Genomic DNA, 17,352 nt, shown 5'->3' with positions numbered 1-17,352 from the left:
ATTCCGAAATTAATTCAAAGAATTTCATGTTTTTCATGCACACGATATTTAAAACGATACTATGATGTGATAGATGAGAAAAAAGAGATGTATGGCGTGCCTTTGCATTTTAAACGCTAGAAAAACCGTTAACGACGAAGAACGGAGAGGAACCTTGGCTAGCTTTTCCTTTAACCCCTTCGAAAAATCCTTCCACCTTGCAGTGAGTTTGTGCCGTGTGTGTTGTGCTTTTGGGAGAGAGTTTACTGAATTTAAGAGTGTGTAGCCGTGTCTTGTTTGCAAGGTGTAGGGTTTTAACTTTTAAATAATGCTTAGAATCCTAATTAAATTCTAATTGCTAGTTTAGGCACATTAACAACTTAATTAAGCCCACTTAGCCCATTAGTATTTAATTAAAATATTTAAAATAATTTTGCTTAAATAAGTTTGTGAATTTATTAGCCGAGTTGCCAAAAAAGTTTGTATTTTTGTTGAAAAACCAACACCGATAAAATTTACGCCCCGGCGTATAAAATCACTACAAAAACCCCATATTTTAAAAATAAGAAAAAGCATCGCCCATACTTTAGATAATTAAAAACAATTATTTATTAAAAACATTTTCTATTTTTCAGCCCTCGGTCTCCGTTCCTCGATCGCAACTCGAATATCCTTTAAAAATACATTTTAATGCAACCATGTAGAAAAATATATTTTAAGCATGTAAATATGCACAACATAATTAATAAATGCAATTAAAAAAATTAATTAAAATACAAAGAATTTAATAACTCAAATGCATGTGGTTCGCGTGGACCTTAAAAATTTCGGGGGCGTTACAATATCTGCTAATTTCGGATTAGTTTGGTGCAAGAGTTTTTGAACGCCAAGGTAATTAAATTTTAAACACCCTATGTATATGGTTTGAATTATACGACGAAAAAGAAATAATTGATTTTCAAATTAAATTTTATTGAAAAATTTAAAACTTCTGTTGCGTTTTGAATTCGAGAAAATGACATGCCAATAATTTTACCAGTGTACTGACGTGGTGTTATGTCAACACTAAAAGTACTCTTGGGGAAAAAGAAGAAGATTGTAAAAAAAATATCATTACATTAAAGCTGAAATTTTATTAAGTACTGGGCTGAAAACAAGATTAGGCCTGGTAGACAACCAAGTTTGTTGTTTCCTTTTTTATTGAATTTTTTTTATAAAATTGAAACATCGTAAATTCTGCGTAGGTGGCTAGAGTTTTTGCAGCTTGATAGCTGCACCAAATTGTGGTTTTATCGTGAAACCAGTGACACAAGGGGCATGCACATATGTTGGCGAAAGCTCAAAAGAGAATGTGCGGAGTAGTATTGCCATGAAAATTTTGGCCCCAAAAGAGCGAAATTCTGTCCGATGCATATTCGCGGTTTATTTCATCCTACCCATGTCGGCATTGTCCCCATGATAGGATGGATGGCCAAGATTTGCCCATGCATATATAGGACCCACTTTTTTTTTTAAATTGTATGTGTGGCAAGATCTTACCCGTTGAAATGAAACGAGGGTAGTGCCCACATAGATAAAATCTCGTTAACCCATATTCGCGGTCCCCAACCGAACGGCACGAATGCGACTTGGCCCTTGGTTGCTTTCGCCATGCCTTCGGCAAATCGTTCGGGCTTGAACTCACCTGCATCTTCGCCCCAAACTTCAGTGTCTCGGTGCAATAGTAGAGTAGGTAGCATGATCGATGTGCCCGTATGCAGATTCCTCCTAGTGTTGTTTCTTCTTCTACTATTCTTGATAACTCGATGACTGGCGGGTATAAACGCAGCACCTCGTGCAAAATCATTGTCACCTGCAACCATATACACAGAGACGCAAGATTTTAAAATCAGGTGGAGCGCAAAAACTTAAATAAATTTTTCGATAAAATATAATAATATAATACTTTTTTATTAATTGGTATGCTGACATCTCGATTTCTTTTCCACTTTTAGTTTTTTTTAATATAAATCGGCGTGCAGACATCTCGACGATCAGCATTACTGAAAAGAAATGGCCAAGGGAACAAAGTTACGTTGTTGCTCTATGAACAAAATTTTGATCAATTATTAGTATACCAAAAGCCTCAATCTGTCAACCTATATGTATATATATATATATACATGTGTGCGCGCGCTTGAATGCGTACAAAATCTCGATCGTACAAAACTTACATATTTCAGCTGAGACAAATCATCATATTGGAGTTCGTTTCTGTCGCCCATGACTTGAAAAACCTCTTCCCTAGCACGAGTTTGGCAGTCTGGGTGCATAGAAAGAACAACCATGGTCCAACCAACCAGATTTGAACTGCTTTCGAAAGATGCCAAGTAGAAGACCTTGGCTTGTCCTATTGTTTCATTTATTACTCGATCATGGTTTCTTTTGTTCTTATTCTTGTGCAATTCCTCCAAGATTAGATCAAACAAATCTGGATCTTCATTTACTCTATTTATGTCTCGCTTTACTCTCTTGTTAATCTCATCCATAACTGTGCATCGTATTTGTTCTTCGATTTCCTTGACTCTCCTGTTTTTCTTGGTAGGCCAGTACCTAAACAAGGATTCCACAATCTCAGAAAATTTAAAATTTGATCGAATTAATAATGAGATAAGATGCATGAAACTAGAACATTAATCTCTGCAACGGTTTCAGCTAACCAGGGATGCTAATGGAAGTCGTATTATAACTCACCCTTCACCCGGAATACTGAAAGGTCTGGCCGGATTTGCAAGGACTGCGTACTCTTTAACAAGCTCAAAAACCTTGTCGGTTGCGCCATAGTTGGCCCTGAACATGTTGAAAATTCAAGCCTTATTTTTGCTCAAACCATTTTTCAAAGTTTGGTTCAAAGTTAGGCTACCAAACTTTGAAAATGCATCCATCATTCATACTTCACCAAACCCAAAATTTTTCCTATAAATACCATACATTTGCATCCATTCAATCCATCCCAAGACAAGCAAAAACACAAGCATTTGAGTGTTGTATAGCCTAGTCATTTAGATAAATTTTAGTATGCTATGTGGTTGCGGCAATGTCCGATCTTCCACATCAGAAAGAATTTTCTATATGATTAGAATTATGTGAGTTCCACTTTGAAAGTGAGATTGAGTGTGTGTCATCCAAGAATAATTATTCTTGAAGTTTTTGGTGTCCCCTAAGTTGTTCTAGGGAGAGTTGTTGTTATCTCCTATTGTTGTATGAACGATTTGTACCCATTATTGATATAGTGGAGATTTCTTTTGTTGGACTTCGGTCTCGTGGTTTTTCCCTAATTTGGGTTTTCCACGTAAAAATCCTTGTGTCGTTTTCTTCATAATTATTATCATTGTTGATATCGTGAAAATATTTTGATCCGATATTACCGCAAAATGGAAAAGAATCAACCCTTCCGCTGCACGAAAAGTTATTTAACTTGGCTATCTTTCCCAACAAGTGGTATCAGAGCCACATTAGGATACATGGAAGAATCCATTGGAGGGATGTTTAAACTCAACGGATCAAATTATTCCATATGGAAGGCAAGCATGTTGGACTTGCTATATTGCAAAGATCTGTATTTGCCATTGAGTGGTGATAGTGCCAAGCCAGAAAACCTATCAAACGAAGAATGGACTGTACTGCATCGAAAAGCTGTCGGTTTCATACGACGTTTTATCGAACACAGCATCTTTCAACACTTCGCGAACGAAAATAAAGCTGATGCTCTGTGGACCAAAATTGAAGCTATGTTTGAGAGAAACAGTGCCTTGAACAAAGCTTCGATTATCAGAAATCTTGCACGACTGAGATACAAAGAAAATGCAAATATGACAGAGCATCTGAATGCTTATCAGGGTTTAATCAACCAATCTATCACCATGAAGATTACCCTGGATGACGAAGTTACGGCACTATTATTACTGAGCTCCTTGCCAGATAGTTGGGATACTCTTATGGTGTCGCTCAGTAATTCTGCTCCTGATGGAAAACTGACATTACAAACAGTCAAAGATTCTCTTCTAAATGAAGAGTCCAGAAGAAAGGAGCAAGAAGCCAACTCTGAAACTAAGGCATTAGTTACAGAAATCGTTGATAATCGAGGAAGAAATTACACCAGAGGACCTCATAAAGGAAAAGACAAATCTAGAGCAAAGTCCAAGACCAGAAAAGAATTCAAGTGCCATTATTGTGGAGGTCCAAATCACTATGAAAGAGAATGCAGAAAAAAGAAGAGAGATCAAAGGAATGGGACAAAGTCGGAAGAGAAAGACACAGTTGCAGTTACATCTGATGGAGATATTATAATCCTTGGTGATGATGCATGTGTCAATATATCATACCAGCAAACTGATTGGATTATTGACTTAGGAGCTTCATATCATATTACTCCACACAGAGATATGTTTGCATCATACTCAAACGGAAACTTTGGCAAAGTTAGAATGGCCAATCAAGGTTTGACTGAGGTCGTTGGTATGGGGAGCATTGTCTTGGAGACAGATACAGGGTGTCATCTCATTCTCATAGATGTTCGACATGTTCCAGATATTCGATTTAACATCATCTCTACAGGCAAGCTTGATGATGATGGTTGTTCCAGTCACTTTGGTGAAGGAAAATGGAAACTCACCAAAGGATCTCTTATTATTGCTAGAGGTATGAAGCAAAATTCTCTTTACCTCATGCAAGCAAAAATATCAAATGGAGAGGTTCATGCATCTACAAAAACCTCATCCATTGAGTTGTGCACTAGAAACTTGGACATATTAGCCAGAAGGGAATGGAAACTTTGGCTAAGAGAAAACACCTTCCTGAAGTATCTGGTATGCATTTGGAAACTTGTGTTGATTATTTGGCCGGAAAACAACACAGATTTGCATTTCAAAGTTTTTCTTCATCAAGAAAAACTCAACGCATGGAGTTAGTACACACAGATTTGTGTTACATGAAAGACAGAACTCTCGGTGGTGCGTTGTATTTTGTCACCTTTATTGATGATTTCTCACGAAAGGTCTGGTGCTTTGCGCTGAAATCTAAAGATCATGTCCTTGAGGTCTTTAAGCATTTTCACGCAAAAGTTGAAAGAGAAACAGGAAAGAAACTGAAGTGTATTCGTTCTGACAATGGTGGTGAATACAGGGGTCCGTTTGAGCAATACTGTATAACTCATGGAATCAGGCTCGAGAAAAGTGTTCCAAAAACCCCTCAGCACAATGGTCTAGCTGAAAGAATGAATAGGACAATTTGTGAAAGGATAAAGTGCATGTTATCACACTCCAAATTGCCCAATTCCTTTTGGGGCGAAGCTATGAGAACTGCAATTGATTTGATCAACTTTTCTCCATTAGCTGCGTTAGATGGTGATGTTCCTAACAAAGTTTGTACAGGGAAAGATGTTTCATACAAACACTTGAGAGTGTTTGGTTGCAAAGCCTTTGTTCATATACCAAAAGATGAAAGATCCAAGCTTGATGACAAATCCAAAAAGTGCATATTTTTGGGTTATGGCCATGAAGAGTTCGGATACAGATTACGGGATCCATTGAATCAAAAGAATGTTAGAAGCCGAGATGTTGTATTCCTCGAAGATGAAGTTGCTTCTTATGTGGAACACAACAAACAATCACAATCATCCAATTCAGAAATTCCTGTAAATTTAGATCCACTTTATTTCCCCACAATTCAGGGTCACGGGGGAGAAACACAAACTGAGCATGACGAGATAGTTGAGCCAATAGATGCTCAAGACAACTCTTCAACTCCACCTTCAGAAACAGAGATCAGAAGGTCCACCAGACAAAGAATACCTTCTACTAGATACAACTGACATGAGTATGTGATGATCACTGATGGCGGAGAACCAGAGAGTTTCAAAGAAGCTGTATCAAGTACACAAAAAGATAAGTTGATCGAAGCAATGAAAGAAGAGATGCAATCGCTTCATGAAAATCACACCTACAACTTAGTAAAGCTACCAAAAGGTAAGAAAGCACTCAAAAATAAATGGGTTTACAGGTTGAAAACTGAAGAAAATAAATCACAGCTAAGGTACAAAGCGAGGCTAGTTGTGAAGGGTTTTAGCCAGAAGAAAGGTGTTGATTTTGATGAAATTTTCTCACCAGTGGTGAAGATGTCCTCTATCAGAGTTGTTATGGGACTTGCAGCTAGTATGGATCTGGAAATAGAACAACTCGATGTTAAGACTGCATTTCTTCATGGTGATCTAGATGAAGAAATATATATGGAGCAACCTAAAGGATTCATAGTTAAAGGCAAAGAAGATATGGTGTGTCGACTAAACAAATATTTGTACGGGTTGAAGCAAGCTCCAAGACAGTGGTACAAGAAGTTTGATACATTCATGATGAATCATGGGTACAGCAGAACCAATTCTGATCATTGTGTATTTGTTAAGAAATATGATCAGAATGATATCATCATATTATTGTTGTATGTTGATGATATGTTGATCATTGGTCATGATCCAAGCAAAGATAGAAAAGCTTAAGGGAGAGCTTAAGAAGTCTTTTGCAATGAAAGACTTAGGACCAGCAAAACAGATTCTTGGAATGAAGATCTCTAGGGATATGGCCAATAAGAAACTAGGGTTATCTCAAGAACAATACATTGAGAAAGTTCTTGAAAGATTCAAAATGGATAAAGCAAAGGCTGTTGGTACTCCACTTGCAGGTCATTTCAAATTAAGTTCCATTCAATGTCCCACAAGTGAAGAAGAAAAGAAAGAAATGGAAAGGGTTCCTTATGCTTCAGCAGTTGGCAGTTTGATGTATGCAATGGTATGTACGAGACCTGACATTGCTCACGCAGTGGGATGGTAAGTCGATTTCTCTCGAATCCTGGCAAAGATCACTGGTCGGCAGTGAAATGGATATTCCGATATCTGAGAGGTACTTCTAGGCTTTGTTTGAGATTCGGAACTAGTCAAACTGTGTTAGAAGGTTATACTGATGCAGATATGGCTGGTGATGTTGATTCTAGAAAGTCCACATCCGGATACTTGATGACATTTGCAGGGGGAGTAGTTTCATGGCAATCAAAACTTCAAAAGTGCGTGGCATTGTCCACAAGAGAAGCCGAGTACATAGCCACAACTGAAGCATGTAAAAAACTACTATGGTTGAAGAAGTTTCTAAAAGAGTTAGGCTTGAGACAAGACAAATTTACGCTCTACTGTGATAGTCAGAGTGCAATTCATCTGAGTAAGAACTCCAGTTTACACTCAAGGTTAAAGCATATTGATGTAAGGTATCATTGGATCCGAGATGCGTTGAACGAGAAATTGTTACATCTTGAGAAGATACATACCGATGATAATGGTTCTGATATGTTTACGAAGTCATTGTCCAAAGAAAAGCTGGAAAACTGTAGAAATGTGGCAGGTCTGTTTGAATCTACAAAATGAAGCTCGAGGGGGAGAATTGTTGAAAATTCAAGCCTTATTTTTGTTCAAACCATTTTTCAAAGTTTGGTTCAAAGTTAGGCTACCAAACTTTGAAAATGCATCCATCATTCATACTTCACCAAACCCAAAATTTTTCCTATAAATACCATACATTTGCATCCATTCAATCCATCCCAAGACAAGCAAAAACACAAGCATTTGAGTGTTGTATAGCCTAGTCATTTAGATAAATTTTAGTATGCTCTGTGGTTGCGGCAATGTCCGATCTTCCACATCAGAAAGAATTTTCTATATGATTAGAATTGTCTGAGTTCCACTTTGAAAGTGAGATTGAGTGTGTGTCATCCAAGAATAATTATTCTTGAAGTTCTTGGTGTCCCCTAAGTTGTTCTAGGGAGAGTTGTTGTTATCTCCTATTGTTGTATGAACGATTTGTACCCATTATTGATATAGTGGAGATTTCTTTTGTTGGACTTCGGTCTCGTGGTTTTTCCCTAATTTGGGTTTTCCACGTAAAAATCCTTGTGTCGTTTTCTTCATGATTATTATCATTGTTGATATCGTGAAAATATTTTGATCCGATATTACCGCTAAAGGGAAAAGAATCAACTCTTCCGCTGCACGAAAAGTTATTTAACTTGGCTATCTTTCCCAACAGAACAATGAGCATCCCACGGATGAAGCAGTGAACTTTTCGATTTGAGCAGCCATATCGACCACGCCGGACCCATCGCTGGACATCATCTTCACGCATTCATTAAGAATTTTCTCGCAGCATTGTTGAGTTGTAGGCACAATTTTCTGTACGTAGATGTAAAAGTAAGAGAATGTTGTAAGAAACAATATTACATGGTTCTTTGGTCAACGACTGATACATATTATCGTTTTGAGATCCATGCAACGATCAAATGAAAAATTAACTGACCTTCAACTTGTTCACATTAAAAGCAGGCTTGAGCTGCTTCACTATCGGATTAGATATATTAAAATTCTTCTGATAAGTTTGGTATTTATTCAACACATCTTTCACCAATTCGACATCTGTCACGAATATATTTGGTCTCGGTCCCACCCACATGAAAGAATTCTTCCCTGAAATCTCAAATAAATATATATATATATATATATTTATATATTGCGGCGTTAAGACTTAAACTTGACTACTTTAAAACAACCGAGAGACAAACTTTGATTACAATTTCATGATTTTTCCTAACTGGAAACGTACCGTATTTCTTTATCGTATTCGATATAAAGGGAAAGACGCGAGGCACAATATCGTGGGTGAGAGAGAGAGGTTTGGAGTAGGCTTTTTTGCCCATTTCAGAGATTTCTTTAGCATCTCCAAAAAGAATCTTGTAAGAATTTCTTGGAATCCTAGTTTCCTAAGGATTTTTCTCCATTTTCCTAGGTTTGAACCAAACCCAGTCCAAGAATCTCCATGCGAAAACTAGTATAGTAGACAGGAAAATATTTATCAAGATTGAACTCCACATGATTTTTTTGTTTTTTAGTTTCTTTTTTTTTTTTTTGCTCAATAGGGATGGGAAAAATCACAAAGGGCACACCCCTATTTATAGAGCTCACGACCATTGTGAATTCGTTTAAAATAATGGGGAAAACTAAAGGTAGGAATTCAATTTCACTAAGCAATATTGTCATCTAATTAACAATCTTTGATGTACAGTGTATCAGAACGCATGATTCATGAATATTTTTTAATTTTTTGTTAAATATATAATTTTTTTTGGATCATTGAAAATTTCGTCAAAGGTTAAATTTGAATAGTCTTGACATTCTACAGTACTCGTTCTATGGTATTTTAATCTTTCTAAATCTGAAGAACATGTGTGATCATTTTATAAAGTGAGAAGCAGTTTGTTGGTTAAACTAAAATTAAACTAAAATAAAAAAAAAATTTACAATAATGAAGCAGGTGTTGCATGCTAGCATATTTTATCATTTAAAGATATTAATTGTGATATCATATCACAATTAACATCTTTACATGATACAAAATGCTGAATGAAAGATTTTATTACAGTTGAAGTTGTAAAGGAAGAAGAACCGCAATGAAGAGTTGCTCTCCAAAAGAGAATATCAGCCCTCAAGTTCTATTATTGTTCTGTTAACTAATACAACTGTCAAATGTTCTATTTATATACAAGGATAAAAACGCTATATCAAAATGCACTTATTGTAAAATGAAACACAACTTTAACACTCCCCCTCAAGCTTGGAATAGATTCATCATTCCAAGATTGAACAAGAGATTCTGATGTTGAGTCTTCCCCAAGGCCTTGGTGAACAAATCAGCTGGTTGTTCCTCGGTCTTGATGTGTGACGCCTTGATTAACCCATCACGTATCTTCTCTCGAACTAGATGACAATCGATTTCTATATGCTTCGTTCGTTCGTGATACATTGGATTCGATGCAATGTGTAAGGCTGCAGTACTATCACAATTTAGCATCACAGGGAATGTTAACTCCAATCCCATATCCTTCAAAACACCGACTAACCAAACTACTTCACAAGTTGTGTTGGCCATTGCTCTGTATTCTGCCTCGGCAGAGGACCTTGAGACAGTAGCTTGTTTCTTAGTCTTCCATGAAATCAAAGATTCTCCAAGCTTAATGCAATAACCAGTTATGGATCTTCTAGTCATGGGACAAGTTCCCCAATCAGAGTCGCAATAGGCTGTTAACGATGATGACCACTGTGCCGAGAGAAGAATTCCTTTTCCAGGTGCAGACTTTATATATCTCAACACTCTAAATGCTGCTTCCAAGTGCGATGTCTTAGGATTGTTCATGAACTGACTCAATGTTTGTAACGCAAAACAAATATCAGGCCTTGTCACCGTGAGGTATATAAGTCGGCCAACTAATCTTCGATATGCACTGGCATCTTCCAACAGAGGATCAATTCCCATGTCTTGACCTGTACTATCATCAAATTCTTTTGATGTAAGCCTACCATTTTGTTCCATAGGATTTTCACAGACCTTCACACCAGATAGGCCTGCATCCGATATGAGTTCAAGAGCATACTTTCTTTGGTTTAAACATATCCCTTCCTTTGATCTAGCAACTTCTATGCCAAGAAAGTATCTCAGTGTTCCCAAATCTTTAATTTTAATGTGCAGATTCAGATGCTTTTTAAGTGCTCGGATTCGATTCCTCGTGATTACGCGTGATCACTATATCATCTACATATACTAACAATAAAGTAACAAACTGTTGCTCTTTCTTAACAAACAATGAGTGGTCATGCTTTGATTGAAGGAAACCAGCCCCTTTCATGATTGATGTGAATTTCATATTCCATTGTCTCGAAGCTTGCTTGAGACCATAAAGAGATTTCATCGACTTGCACACCTTATTAGTTTGTATTTTCTTGTTGTGTCGAAGTACCTCATGAAGCTCCCCCTGACTTCGAAAGCCCTAAGGTAATATCATGTAAATATCTTCATCAAGATCACCCTGGAGAAATGCATTTGTGACGTCCATCTGGTATAGAGGCCAGTTAGACATGGAAGCAACACTGAGAAGACAACGAACCGTGGCAATCTTAGCCACTGGTGAAAAATTGTCATGGAAATCTACTCCATAAGTTTGAGTGTAGCCTTTAGCCACAAGACGTGCTTTGAACCAATCCACACTGCCATCCGGATTTTGTTTGATCTTATAGACCCACTTATTGGCAATAGGAAGTTTCCCGTGAGGGAGGTCCACAATCTCCCATGTGTGATTACTCTCTAAAGCCTGTAACTCGAGGTCCATGGCAGTTTGCCAACGGGGATCAAGAATTGCCTCATGGTAGGTGGATGGTTCTTTTATGGCTGAGAAGGAGGAAAGGAAAGCCTTATATGTAGGAGACAAACCAGTGTACTGAACATAATTGGAGATAGAATGAATATGGGAGGAAGAGGATTGTGAGTTAGAACAAATGTAATCATGGGACCAAATTGGTGGTTTGAAATACGAGTGGAGTGTCGAATAGGACGTGGAACAGAAGCAGGAGAAGGAGGATGTGGTGAGGAAGAAGCTGGGATAGAGTCAGGATGAAGAATGGGCACAGCTATGTTGGGGAAAATGGGCTCAGTAGTGTGAACTTGGGAGAAGGGAAAAACAGATTCATGGAAAGAAATATCTCTGGAAATGAAAATTCGTTTAGTGGTGAGATCTTGAACCATGTATCTTTTTTGGTTACTTGGATACCCAAGGAAGACACAAGCACTCGCTCGAGGGGCAAACTTATCTTTCTTGGGCAAAGTAGAGACATAACACAAGCAACCCAAAACCCGTAATTGGAAATAAGAAGACGAAGAACCAAACAAGGCTTCATAGGGTGTCTTATTTGATAAAAGGGGGGTTGGTGTTCGATTGATGATGTAAACTGAAGCAAGCACACAATAACCCCAATAGGGAGTTGGAAAAAAAGCTTGAAACATCAAAGAACGAGCAACATTTAGGATATGTCTATGTTTACGTTCCACTAAACCATTCTGTTGGGGAGTATAAGGACAAGAGCTTTGATGCATTATACCCAAGGTATGGAAAAGGGCAGTGCATTCCTGCTGAAAGAATTCCATAGCATTATCAGATCGGATGATTTTAACAGTGGCCAAAAATTGAGTCTTAATGAAGGTCAAGAATCTTTTAAGTAAAGGAAGGACATCTAATTTGGAATGCATAAGGTAGACCCAAGTGGCACGTGTAAAATCATCAACAATTGTAAGAAAAAAACGCTCCCCATTATAAGTAGGTGTATTAAAAGGGCCCCATACATCCATATGAATTAACTGAAATGCCATCTTGGTATTACATGATCTCTTCTGTGGAAAACTCATACGAGTTTGCTTAGATAAAGGACAAATGGAGCAATGAGACAACTCAAAAGTAGCAGGTAAAAAAGGTAACATTTTCATTCGAGACAAAGAAATGTGACCACGTCTTTGATGCCAAAGATTTTCTTGTGATACAGACGCATATGGTGTATTATTTACAGCAGAAAGTGACGACTTATTGAAAGAATATGTAAAAATTGGAGATGAAGAAGTTTTTGGTACACACTGCTGGGTTGTAAACTGGAACTTTCGAGGTAGTATAGGCCATGCCTCTCTTTACCAATCCCCGTTATCTTTCCTGAAACACACAAAAACAGGGGTAGAAAGTGACAAAACAATGATGTTCCTTGGTGAATTTAGAGATGGACAGTAGATTGTGATGAAATTCTGGAACAAGGAGTACATTTGATAAGGTGATGGCTTTGTTGATATACATGGTTCCTAAACTGGTAAGTTTGGTGGTACTACCATTAGGCAATGTGATTGATCCCGTGGCATGTGCACAGGACTTAAAGTTTCCAAGTAATCCATTACCCCCAACCATGTGATCATTAGCACCGGTGTCAAGTATCCACTCGGTGTCAATATGAGAACAGGTTTGATTATTACCTGCCATGTTCGCAGAGAATGCAGAGTTGTGAGTTGCAGTATCTGGTTGATCCTTTGCAAGAAGCTTTAGAATTGCAGCATACTGTTCAGGGGTGAAGGTAGAACCAGCGGTCTTTGATGGCATAGATTGTTCAGCCTCTCCAGGATGAACCACAGATACATTAGCTCTTCCCATCGGTCTACCTCTGAAATCTCCTTCCCTATTAAATCTTTGACCATCACCTTTCCATTGTCCTTTATAGAATTTGTGTCCAGGGGGATATCCTACCAACCGAAAACAATTTTCTCTGCTATGACCAATCAATTTGCAATGCTCACAACGAACATCATTTTTCTTCTTACTTTGAGCAGAAAAAAATGCAGCAGATTCCAATTGTTGAGGAACAGCACTAAACAGACCTCGATGTGATTCTTCTTGGGAGATGATGGCAAATGCATTATTGACAGTAGGTAAGGGGTTCATCATTAAAATGTGACTTCGAATATGAACAAAGCTTTCATTGAGTCCCATGAAGAACTGAAGCAGCTTGTGCTGTTGATCAAATTCTACATATTTCCTCGAAGATTCACATGAGCACGTAGGTAATGTGACTAGAGATCCGTATTCATCCCACAATTGTCTAAGTTTTGAATAATATACTGAAATCGAATTGTTACCTTGAACATGGCAACCTATTTCTCGATGAAGTGCGAAGATCCTTGAGCCGTTCACTTTGTTGAATCGTTCACGCAAATCATTCCAAACCACATCGACGTCAGTTGAATATACAATTCCACAGAAAATCTCCTTCGAGACAGCATTCATAATCCATGACAAAACAATAGCATTACATCTCTCCCATTGTAACACCTTATCTGGATCAGATTCTAGCCTTGTACAGCTTCCATCGATAAATGCAAGTTTATTCTTGGCTCGCAAAGCAATTAACATTGCACGACTCCAGATCCCATAATTCTCAGTACCGATCAGCTGTTCATTTATCAAATTGAGCCCTGGCATATCGGACGGATTGATATATAGTGGATCCTGAACATCGATCGTAGCAGAGGCCATCGCAATCACAAATAGATTTTTGTAGCTACAGCGAAGAAAGGAGAAATTGAAGGATCTGCAATCAATTACGATTAAGCAGCAGGAAATCGAATCCAAGAGAATTAGGCTCTGATACCATGTTGAAGTTGTAAAGGAAGAAGAACCGCAATGAAGAGTTGCTCTCCAAAAGAGAATATCAGCCCTCAAGTTCTATTATTGTTCTGTTAACTAATACAACTGTCAAATGTTCTATTTATATACAAGGATAAAAACGCTATATCAAAATGCACTTATTGTAAAATGAAACACAACTTTAACAATTACAGATATGGAGGAATTTATTAATGTCATATGCTAAGAAATAATATTGACTGAGCTTAGAACATTAAACAAATATAATAATAATAATAATAATAATAATAGTTGCTTGATCTCGATTACTTTAGGCAACATACGAAAAATTTGTAATCTCCAGATTGTTGGGCGAAAATGGGTTGGAACCATCTTATATTTTTTAGAAAAAAATTCGGATGGGTTCCCTCTATCGACTCCCAAAATAAATCGGATACAATTAAAGAAACCTAATACATCACGACTTGATATTAATGCTGGAGTATCATTTTCTCTCACCCAAGACGCAGCTGTCGCAGGAAGTGTTGAGGGAAAATAGAGGTAAGAGGGCCACTCGGATCGCATCGGAAAACCTTTCTTTTTCTGGTTCCGAAACACTTTGGGTGAAATAGGGTTCTTCCGAGAAACCATAGAAGAAGAAGATGGTTTTTCTACTACTAGCTAGAATAGTGCTTCAAGCTATCAACATGTCGAACCACAATCGGGAAAGAACCCTCAATTGTACCCGAAACTCGTCCTATAAATAGATCTTATTGCACTTCACGCTTTGCAATAGTGTTCGGACAAAATCCCCTTTGTTTGACTCGGCACCATTGATTCCACTATTATTATTGAGGAATAATTCCTTTGTACTTACAGAGTGAGAAATATATTTCAACCGATATGCCCTTAGGCAAGGCCATACATAACATAGAATTTTAACTCGGAAATATTAGATTATTAGTAAAAGCGGCATGTACGGTAGCGAAATTGATTTCAACACATTAAGTATTTACCTAAACCAGTAGGTCCTAGAGCAACTCCTATATTAGCCTCAAGACATTGATCTCTAACTAGAAAAGTGATTGAGAGGGATAGCCTTTTTTTATACCAACCAATTGTAAACCCAAATCACTCAAAAGTTACATTAGGTGGGGAAAAGTCCATAAATCTTTTTTTAAGTCATCCAAAAAACATGTAATGAAAAATGAAAATTATTGAATTTTATATTTCAAATTTTAATTTTTTAATAATAAATCAATAAGTCGAGCATTTCCGACCACCAAACAAAACCGGTGGTTTCTAAGTTCAAAAATTTTTGTTTTGATACTCAAAAAGTTCATTTGGCCTCATATAATTTAAAATATAAATATGTATTTGATGTCAGCTCTAACTATTCCTGTTTTAACCAGTAATAATCATCTTTTTAAATCTCTACGAACGGATCTTCATTCTTCTTCGATCATAAAAAAAGTCAATGATTAATTTTTGCGTATGATCAAAAGTTATGTTATTTCATCTAAACCTGTTGGAACATTTATATTTTAATGATTGAATAAGATTGTTGATCCAAAGGATAATTACTAAACCTAATCGAACTAAATTCATTGAAAAAATTATATTAAGAAGCCTAAATGATTACAAAGTTAGACTTATAAAACCTAAGAAAGATACTAATAGACAAAGCGATTTTAGGTCGACTAATGAAGCCCAATTGATAGTCTATCTAGTTGATCAGTCAGACCAAATCCATATATTCCCTGAAGAATCTGTATATATGATCAATAATTAAGGATCAGAGCCCATGTATAATATTGGATAAAGGTTTCCATACCAACAGTCAATGAACCTTAAACAAAATTTCATGTTTCAGCGCTGCCAAAATATGTCAAAAAGGACACGTATCATCGAATCGATATCATATTAAGCTCATCTCAAGATAACAATCATCAACAAATGACACGTAATTCATCGAGCCATTGAATTTATAATTTAAAATAAAAATGATACTTTTACCTTGTATATTACCGACTGTAACATACCTTTCAAATATTACAAAAAAGATATCGAAAGGTGTGGCTGAGAAGTTTTGAACTCCCGAAGCCTACTATAATATCAACAAAATACAATATCAACTAAATTCTTATTCCATCAAAGAATTCGACCCAAAACAAACTAAAAATATGATATGCCAATAAACAACCCTCGAGTCGCTGCCAAACAACTTAAAGTAAATAATCATGAGCAACCCAAGTCAATACTTCAACCAAATCTGAAAATACATAAGTCAAGAACTCGTTTATCTAAACAGAGTAGTTTTTATTCAAAATTCATAATTAATTCAATATTGCTTCAAATCAAGATCCGCAATTGGATATGCAAGAAAAAATCAAATCCCAACAATTATTTTTCACAATGTTTTGTCAAATAAAGTCATTCACCCAGTCCTTCGTAACCTGAAACGTACAACATAACTCTCACGAATTCTAGATAAGTACATATCTATCACATTTTAGTATTTTGAGCATAACATCCTCAATACCCAATGGAATCAAGCCAATCTGGTATCATTTCGAAGACAAGACAATGTTATATAATTTTATTTGAACATATAATCTTGAATTGAAACCAATTAATCTCAGAATTTATAAGAATACATTGTTATTCACGAAATTCTCAGATAGAAGCCTAAAAATGAGTAATTTCAGTAAAACGTGCATAACTTATTCAATTCTTAATGGACTTTAACGATTCAAGTCTCATTCCAAAGATAATATATAGATCTACAATTTCTATTTTAACAACGATCTGGAATCCAAATGCAAAAAGGTCATAACCTCGAATTACAGTAGTCATTCTACACGGTTCAAACACAGAGTTTGATTGTGACACTGTTAGGTAGAAAAATCATATCAAATCCGTTTTGAATTGGAATTCCATTTTTCCAACGGCTACAGAAAGCTAACAAATAGATCAACAAGTGCTATTCAAACCACGAGTCGATATTCTAAGTGCACAATATACATAAACTCGAAAATCAGAAGCAAAAGCTCACTGAATTGGACAAGAAGCTGTGCAGAAAGGATCTGAAAATTGGTCATGCCTTTTGATTATCATTTTTCATATAATATAAAACATTATATTAAAACCACAATATTGAATATTATCAAATCACGTAACTTACAAATATAACATTAAAATCAATAATTAAAAATTAAATAAACAACTTTATTTAATTATCATATTTATTAATAATTACATTTTTTGTAAAACATTTTTTCTCCGTAAATAAAAAAACATATTTTTAATTTATTTATTTTA

General features: G+C 36.4%; 1 pseudogene; it reads right to left on the bottom strand.

Moving 5' to 3' along the window:
• Window positions 1-1,044: 1,044 nt before the first annotated feature.
• Window positions 1,045-8,996, bottom strand: LOC142528024 (secologanin synthase 2-like; annotated as a pseudogene).
• Window positions 8,997-17,352: the final 8,356 nt, after the last annotated feature.

Source organism: Primulina tabacum, chromosome 15 (assembly GCF_025594145.1).
Source record: "Primulina tabacum isolate GXHZ01 chromosome 15, ASM2559414v2, whole genome shotgun sequence".
NCBI lineage: Eukaryota > Viridiplantae > Streptophyta > Magnoliopsida > Lamiales > Gesneriaceae > Primulina > Primulina tabacum.
Note: the sequence above shows the minus strand (reverse complement) of the source record. Positions and strands in the feature narration are given on the sequence as shown.